The sequence below is a fragment of the Melanostigma gelatinosum genome (genome assembly GCF_949748355.1).
Source record: "Melanostigma gelatinosum genome assembly, chromosome: 10".
Taxonomy (NCBI): Eukaryota; Metazoa; Chordata; class Actinopteri; order Perciformes; family Zoarcidae; genus Melanostigma; species Melanostigma gelatinosum.
Genome location: NC_136643.1, coordinates 1,400,750 through 1,410,083, shown reverse-complemented (window position 1 = coordinate 1,410,083; position 9,334 = coordinate 1,400,750).

Genomic DNA, 9,334 nt, shown 5'->3' with positions numbered 1-9,334 from the left:
ATGCAGACTATGTCCATGTCTGATTTTGTCACGGGAGTTCACAGGTAGGACCCAAACGCAAGACCACAGGAGACAGAAGTTAATGGAAACTGGTTTTATTCATCCTGACTAAGACAGGAAGGTGTGGAGCCCGTGGTCCGACACCCGAGTGGCAGATCGACGGTGTGAGGCCCGTGGCTCGACACCGGAGGGCTGGCAGCTTGACGGCGTGTGTAGTCCGTGTAACACAAGGAGGGCAGAGCGGCGGAGTGTAATCCGTAGAACACAAGGAGGGCAGAGGACGCCACGGGGCTGAAGCGGGTGAAAGACGGTACGACCTGACAACCCCAGACTGCAGGGCCAGAGCTTATGTAGAGACAGGAGACTCATTAGTGGGCCCTGAGTCTGGTGTGTCAGGCTGCAGGAGGTGATCGGCTGGAGTGTCCTCAGCTGTGCCCAATCACGGGTGTGGCTATGGGAGGTGTCGGGTCAGACAGGGATCCTGGATCCTGACATATTTACATGTGATTGTGATCTGTGTTGTGTTCAGGAAGCTGTGGGAGCGGTGCTTCCTGCTCAGATTTGCACATCTTAAACACTGAATAAGTCACATAAACTCTGCCGTAAACAGATGGGAAAAAACTGTACTGCATTCAATCCCACTTGATTGTTACAACTAAGACAACCCCAAAGAGAAGCACGTATGAACACAAGCATCACCGTGGCTCGAAGTGATCTGAGAGTGTTTCCCATGAAATCAAGTCTTTTTTAAAAATGTCTTCTTTTTAAATATGTCTTCTTCTGTCTTCTTCTTCTTCCATTCTGTTGCTTTTGTCACTTAAAACGGCCCCAACAATTACCACTTACTGAAGTCAACAGTCAATGCTCAAGTTAGGGTATGAAGACATAGACATCATGTGCGTCAACCAACAATCAACCGAATGGCTTTCTTCAAAAAATCTTTGAAAAGAAGGCTGGGATTTCAGAAAACCACTCCAACAAATAGCAGTTACTGCACTTACTGGTAATATCCTCCTGATCATTACTGGTCTGCAGGTCTCACTGGTCTCACTTACTCCCAGAGAGAAAGTCCCGCCTTCCCGTTGTTTCCTATTGGTCCCTATTCAGCCCCGGGTGTCTCTGCAGCTCCAATTGGACGTTCCTCTTCACCGTTCTACTTGCTGATTGGTTTGATACAGGGGGAGGCTCTACGTAGCTAAACCCGCCCTCAGCCGGTTCTCCGTTACATTACCTGCAGTACTTCTGTGATTGGCTGCTTCGAGGAGATTTAGCAGACCGTGCAAGTCCTCTTCAAGTATTTCCTGATGAAGACTGAGAGACACAAACACATCCACACACCCACACCCAGTGAGCGCCAACCGGGATGCACTCTTGGTTTCTGGTTGAAAACCAGTTCATCTTCGTTCTGAACGTCTTTTAAACCGGATAAAATGCGGTTACAAAAGCAATGTGTCACTAAACACCACTTAGTTTGTACATGTATATAACAAAGTCATATTACACTGGTGAAAGAAATGTGGTCTCCACGAAGATGTGATTTAAGATGTGATGAGTTAATGTTTAATACAAATAAAATGTGATGAATGTGGATTTATAGACTGTGTGCTGCCAACAAGAAGCTCCAGAACATTCTGTCTGTAGTTCATGTAACACACGTGTATTTACTGCAGGAACACGCATGCGCAGGAACTCGGACTGCTTCTACTACTTTGAGGGCAGCACCGTCCAGAGATTCTGGTCGTTAGCTTGTAGCGTTAGCATGTTAGTTCGCAGCAGGGGCGTTTCTAGGATTCAAAGAAAGGGGGGTCTCAGCCCCAAGGTGAGCAGCATGTTTGTGCAATTTTTTTGGGGCCCATTTGGGGCCGTGGATATCCATTGTTTCAGACAGTTCATAGATTGGTTCAATCAGAAAGAGTGTGATTTTGCTCTGCAGTTTTGCTTGCATTCAGTATATGATAACACAAGAGACAGAATTTCAGGGTCACAGTGAAATTTGACAACACAAATATGAACTTGTCTCACATAAAGAGAGAAATAATTGTCCTGCTTGTAAAGGAAAGACGGATAAACTCGCTTTCATATCCGCGTCACTCCCAAATCCTGATTCTTAAAGGGACGCACACAATGGATGGAGAATGGACCTGACAGTGTCAACTTTTGAGTTGTTTACTTGTTTTATTATGAGCAGAAGGGAATAAGATGTTGATCAACATTTACATCTATCTTGCTGGCTGTGTAGTTTTTACATACCAGTGATATTTTATGCTAATTTGGACACTATCACTGAGATAAAGATTAACTAGTTCAGTGTCAAATATATCATTCAATGGAAAAAAAACCCCATGAATAACAAAATAAAAGAACACATCTTAATTATCGAATGATAAATATTGTATGATGGGCTGAAATGGAAGGCACCCAATGCATTCACTGTAATCAAGTCAAACTAGGATTGCAATGTACAGAGAAAAACACTATAGGACTAGATCCAGGATAGCATTAGAGGCAGATAAAAAAAATACATAACATAGCGCACTACAATATTCCCTTTCATTTGCCTCAAGTAAACCTGAATTTAAGCAGGTAACAATCATTAACAACTACAGATAGCCACATTCTGTAACTACCTGTTCTTACAATTCCACGCCGTTAATCATTTACTTTGAGCTAAGCTCCTTGGCTATAATCCTGGCTGTGGTTGACGAGAGACGTTACTTGGCAGAGTGAGAAAGCCAGCGCAGCAGCCTCCCCAAGGTCCTAGTGCCCGGGGTTTATAGATCGTTCATCGTTATGATGATAGGCTATTGGATTGTAATTTGAAGGGGAGAAAACATACAAACCAGAACGCACGCACATATGTAGCATGTTAGAGTTACAAATAACTTGTCCATGTGAGAAACAATAGTTTAATTTAATGACATCACCAAAATAAATATATATATATATATATATATTTATTTTAAAGCCAATAATGACAAATTATTTGGGGGGGCTGAAGAACATTTTAGGGGGGCTTCAGCCCCCCTAAAATAGGCCTAATGACGCCCCTGGTTTGTAGTGTTAGCCTGTAGCGTACTGCACCATGGACCCACAGTAAACGTAAACATGTCTTTATGTTCTGTTGCTGTAGCTCAACATTATAAAATGAGTTTTCAGGACTTTTCACATTTAAAGACACGGCAGAAAGTGAGTTTAAAAGACGAGGAAGTAAGTAAAACAAAGTTATGTACAAACAAAATGTTGTTTGGCAGACAGCAACATACAAACGACATACAGTATCATACGGTGTGATATCCCAGTAAGCATCCTTCTGGTGAAAAGATGTTTAAAAGTGAGTTTAATCAACGTCTTCAAATGGCCTGTGAAAAAAATATTTGAACCTGAAACATGCTCGCTGGGAAACAGAAGATCAATTATTCTGTGCAGCAGTAATGACGGTTATTATGCATTCTGACTCATTTCCAACTGTGGTTGTGATTATTATTATTATGTTATGATCTCCTAATCCCATCAGAATACTACATTATAAATTGGTACTACATATCCAGTACTGTGATATCACTGGGCTCTTCGGGTCTTCCTTCTGTCGCTCTTTCATGAATAGATGGACTACGTACCAAATCTGAGAGTTAGCTCCACGCCAAATGATCTGATCCTGAAAGCTTCTCCCGAGGCGGATGCCTTTCGCCGTCAGCAGGAGGGAGTCCGATCCCACCGGCCGAAGAACCCTGCATCCACAATGCAGGACGCCAGGCACCGGGTCGTTGCTGGTGGAAGGGGCCGCGGCGACACCAAACTGGTTCTCAGCCGCCATGAGATTCAGTTTGGAAAGTACAGAAGGCAGACCTTCCACTGGCTTCTCAGCAACGATGTGGGATACCTCATCGGGATCCTGGCGTCTCATCATCAGGAGCGTGAGTCGGGAGACCTCTACACCAGCCCCATCAAGCAGAACAAGGACGCTCTGTCCCGGTACGCCAGGCTGTTTCCCTGCATGACGTCTGCTGTCCAGCAGAGCAGGGTGTCTGACAGCCCCTCCTCTGAGGGAGCGCTGGACAGCAGCCGGGTGGGATTTGGGGAGCATGCTGGACTCTCATACCGGGAGTTCTACGAGTCTGCAGATCCTGTAGTGCAGAGGTAAGTCACAGAGCAAGTCGTAATCAAAGAGTCACTGTAAGGCGTTTCCTGTTTTCATCTAATGTGGCTTCATCCCTCCACAGCTACAGGATGTGGCTCAAGAGAGCCCGCTTGCAGTCCACAGGTTCACGCATGGACCACCTGAAGAGGTACGTGATGGGGAGGGACCAGAAGGACAAAGCAGCCTCCTCACCGTCTGCTCCACCAACCTCCTCCTCCCCCAGGGCATCCTCTTCCCCGGGGCCGTCCATTGACCGGGTTTTTTATTTCCTGTTCACCTGTCTTAACGTGATTCAGTAAGAAAAGCATGAGAGTAAATTATTCGTTTTTCTTTTTACCATCATGTCTGTAGCTCCTGGTGAACCAGTGGTCCCTGCTCCAGCATCTGGCCCTCTCCCAGCTGATGTCAGTCCTCTGATTCAAATCTAAACACACATATTGCAGATGTGATATTGCAAGTTGTAATCTTTTTGCCGACGGTTCTTTCTATAATTGTCTGTGTGTTACAGGTTCCTCTCCCAGAGAGCTGGAGGAGCACGCTGCCCAGGGTGCAGCATGGGTGGGTGAGCCGGGCTCTGTTCACCAGGGACCAGAGTGGGAAGCTCACCCTAAACCCAGAACTGCAGTGCTGGAACTATCCTCCTGGACCCGACCGGCTGTACTTCCAGCCACCGGCCTCCTTCGATGCCTTCTTCCAGCGGCCGTTCTTCCTCTGGGTGCCCCAAAGGATGTGGCAGTGCGCTATCAGCTGCCCTGTCTGTGCCCACAGCATGACTGGATGTGGCCTGTACAAGACCGTTCGCAAGGTCTTGTACAGCGACGGTTGGTATTTTATGGGCACGGAGTACCTCGAGGGTCGCCGCTGTGGGAAGAAGTTGGCTAACTAACTTTGAAGGAGAACTCTGGGGTGAGGAGGGAGGAGCCTGAGAGTTGAACTGACCAGTTCTTTGTCATTATCTTTCTGTCCACTATCTGATTGTATCTGCTCTGCAGGCTGTCGTGTGATAAGAGGGTCCTGGTGCAGATGAGGGGCCGGTCGCTCGGCAGCAGTGCCGTCCGTCTGCGCTCCTGCCTGGTGGAGAAGCACACGGCGGCCTGGATGAACAGTTGCATCCGCTTCATGTCAACTTACAAGAAGTCCATGATACCGGGTGTGACTGTTCCTCCTCCTCCAGACCTGCCAGAGATGGACCTGGTCCCCACCAGGCAGTGGATCCTCTCCGCCTTCGCCACCGACAGCTTCGCCCGTCTGGAGGAGATGAGAGCCAAGGTGACCTCCGTCTTTGGCTCCGTCCTAAAAATGGACTCCACCAAGAAGGTAGAATGTTTAGACATTTTTACATTGTATTTAGCTTTCACATGGTCTTGTGGTCTTATGTTTCTATTTTAGAATAGATTCCCGGTTTCCCCACAGGGATCAATACAGTAACTGTGATTGTGATCGTGTAGATCACCAGGAAGCTGTCCGGTCACGCTGCGGGGACGATCCAGTGGGTGACCAACGTGGGCAACGAGCACGGGCAGGTGCTCATGTCGGTCCTCACTGCGGCCGAGGGCTGCGGCCTGCAGCAGATGACCTCCGGGCTGGTCAGGCGGTACCAGCAGGCTAAGGAGGAGCCACCTCTGGTCCTCTACGTGGACAGGGAGTGCTGCTCAATCACTGGGGGTTCAGCAGCTGCCGCTCTGTTCCCAGAGTGGACCCAGCTAGTGGTCAGGCTGGACATTGGGCATTTTATGAGGAGATTGGCGGCGATGGTCACCACCGAAAGCCACCCCCTCTATGCCCAGTTTATGCAACGCCTCTCCGCCTCCATCTTTACCTGGGACCAGGAGGACATCTCCCTGCTGAAGAGAGTCAAGGAGGCAGAGGGGCCCGGGGCTTGGAGCAGGGTCTCCCCCAAGGAGATGGCTCGGCACTGTCGCCGCCACATACGTGGGGCACAGGAGACCGAGCATCTCATTGGGGAGACCCTGGACCACTTCAAGTCGGCCAGAGACGGCATGGCTATCCTGCTGGACCAGGAGAGGGTGGAGGGCATCTGGAGCACCCAGCACTGCCACCTCCAGTGCATCCAGGATCCACCGGGGCTGCAGCTGTATACCAGGACGGGCCAGCTCACCAGGGGAGGGGTCACCCTGCCGGTGTTCCCGCGGCTCCACCTCCTTGGAGTCATTCCATCTCCACCTTAACAGGTTAATTTCTGGTAAGTGTCTGAAGCCTGAACACACAAGTTAATCTTCACTGCGAGTCCGTTGCTTCTTGCCTCACCCCTCTCTGTGTAATGTTCCAGGCACCAGTGCCAGTGCCATGAACATCCAGCTCTACCTGCTGGAGGGCCTGACGAGGTGGAACGAGGACCACAGGCGTGCCTCGGTGGAGAGGGGGGACAGCCAGGACCTGGACACTATCAACCAGCTGGCCCAAAGCCTGTACGGGAGGAGGCTGGTTGACAGTTGCACCCGGATACGGGAGTACACAGGTAACTGCTGAGGGAGGGAGAGAAACCCAGAAAGGTGCCCATATGTTTGACTGTGTTCATAATTTGGTTTTATGTTCTGTTCACCCAGACCGGCCGGGTGCTGCAGGAGCTGCCAGACGACCCCGATGCCTGAGTCCATCTTTTCTAACTTTTTTGGTTGTTGCGGGCTGATGCAGCCCTCATCTTTTAAATGTGAACAATGGACAGTGGCTCAAAAGGTTTAAAACACTGCACTAGAGGACCATGTACTCACTGCTGCTAGTTCACACCTGCCAACTCGTGTAAACACACGCTGGCTGCAGGAGCGACCTCTGCTGCCCAAAAATGCATCCCCCAAACACACACAACCATTATTACTCGGTACCAGATAACACCCTCAAGCAAATCCAATTTGGATGGACGAGTCCCTGCTTGTCACAAACGGGGCTACACAGCCATGACAAGAGTGAGATGCACACAACCAAGCAAATAAGAGAGGAGCGTAAACTAGCAGTGGCATATGGAGTCAGTAGGGCAGAAAGGGTCGTCACAGCTGTCCCGTGCTCTTCTGACTTAGGAGGCCCCTGGTCGGACCAGACTTTAAAATTATGTCTCATACGATTACACTGTGTTTATTGTTGTGCACCTACAGTCAAATTCCTTGTAATGTATAACATACTTGGTATTAAACAGTTCTGATTCTGAGAGGACCAGTCCTCTGGGTCAGGCTCGCACATGGCCAGAGGGTCTTCTTTATGCCTTTCCACCATTTCCTCTGATCTTACCAATGCTTCTCAGAGTGCTTCAACAGTGCCACAGACTTCTGCTAGTGGCCCTCTTATGGTCAGCCAGGACTTGGTTCTCCCTGTTGCACAGACTCTGCTGCAGGACGCCCTGCAGGGGTCGGATTAGGCCGCTGGAGGGCCCGACCCGCTGCTGATTGGCTGCATAGAACCAGTCAGAATGACTATTCTGCATGCCAGAGCACCATCTACCCGTCTGCAGTACAAGAACAGGTGGAGGCTGTTTTCTGACTGGTGTGTGGCTCAGAACAAAGACCCAGTAAAGTGCCCCGTGCCTGCTGTACTTGAGTTTCTGCAGTCCTTCCTCGATAACCTGACGGTGTACGTGGCTGCTATGTCATGGCAGCATGCTATTGTCGACAATGACAGTGCGGAGCCACAGGCTGGTGTCCCTCTTCCAAAAAGGGGCTCTTCGGTCCCTTTGAACCCTTGGCACGGGCAGAGCTGAGGTGGCTGTCGGCCAAAGGACATGCGTGTGCCGACTAAAACCTTCTGCACATTCAACAACAATAAACCTGGTTTACTGAAAAACTCAGGCAGCTTCATCGGGCCAAGGAAGAGGCCTACAGAAGTGGGGACCGGATCCTGTACAACCAGACCAGGAACACACCGACACAAAGAGAAGCTACACTGAAAAGTTGGAGAAAAGGTGTTCAGCCAACGACCCCTCGTCAGTGTGGAGAGGCCTGCAAGTACTCACCAACTACAGGAGACCATCACCATCATCTTATGTCTGCCACGAGGAAAATAACAAATCACCTCCTCAGACAAAAGACACAAATCTGAAGAACTAGAAAAACGTTCGATAATAAATCCTATTTAAAAATATATATAATTATAGAGCAGCTAAATAAAGATGAGTCTGGATTAACCTCTGTCCACAGCAGCCTTCTCCATGTCTGCTATCAAGTATATGAACTGGCTACTCAAGCTGGTGCGCACACCGAACAAGATAACGCAGTTATATTGTTGGTACAAGGTCTGAGGTTTAACACAAAATGTGAGGCCTTTGCTTCATTCCAGGGTTCAGGTCAGAAACGTCCCAGTTTATCTCGATTCACATGGACAAAGAACCCACTCCGATCAACAAAGCAGAACAACTTCTAGAACTTATAGCATGTGAATGTGTGAATGTATTCATTTAGTTAAAACATGTAATACACACATACACTTTAAATTTACAATGCATTTTATTCTTATTATCTTTTCTTTTACATCTGCTGCATCAAGCTGGATTCACCCAAAATCACAATCACAAACGGTTTATTAAGTACGTGACACATACAAGGAACTTGGCTCGATGACTTGGTGCATAGCAGCAAAACACATGCAATAGTATGATAGTATAATGAGACGTAATGTAAAAATAGAAGAAATGTGGTAAACAAACAAGAGTAAAAACAAGTATATTATAAAAAGTCACTGTGTATGTATATATATATATATCTCCAGAGACTCTTCTCAACAGCACATGAACTACACTGTGAAGACAAATACATTTGTCAGAGCTTGCGATTGGGAACGAGGTTTAGCTTCTACCACTCGGCAGCAGATCGAACCTCTGCTTCAGTCGACGATGCTCAATGAGTGTGTTCTGATGGAGGTATATGAACATGCACAGAGAGCAGGGAGAAGCGATGCACGGGTTCTCTGGTTCCCTCAACAGGTCACTGTGACCATGACTGCATGTTTTACAGATCCATCCCTTCATGACTTTCTATTGAACAAGTATGCCGCTGTTAAGTCTGATCGCTCTTCCTTTGGTTCTTAGAAATGTCTATTCACATGATTGTGTGTGTGTGTGTGTGTGTGTGTGCGTGTGTGTCATTTGGACATAAAATGCCACTTTCAGAAGAAACAACATTGTTTTGAATGCAAAGTGTTGTTTTGCGGGAGATGTGTGGACTTCAGCGTTGTGTGTGCGTCTGATCTGAG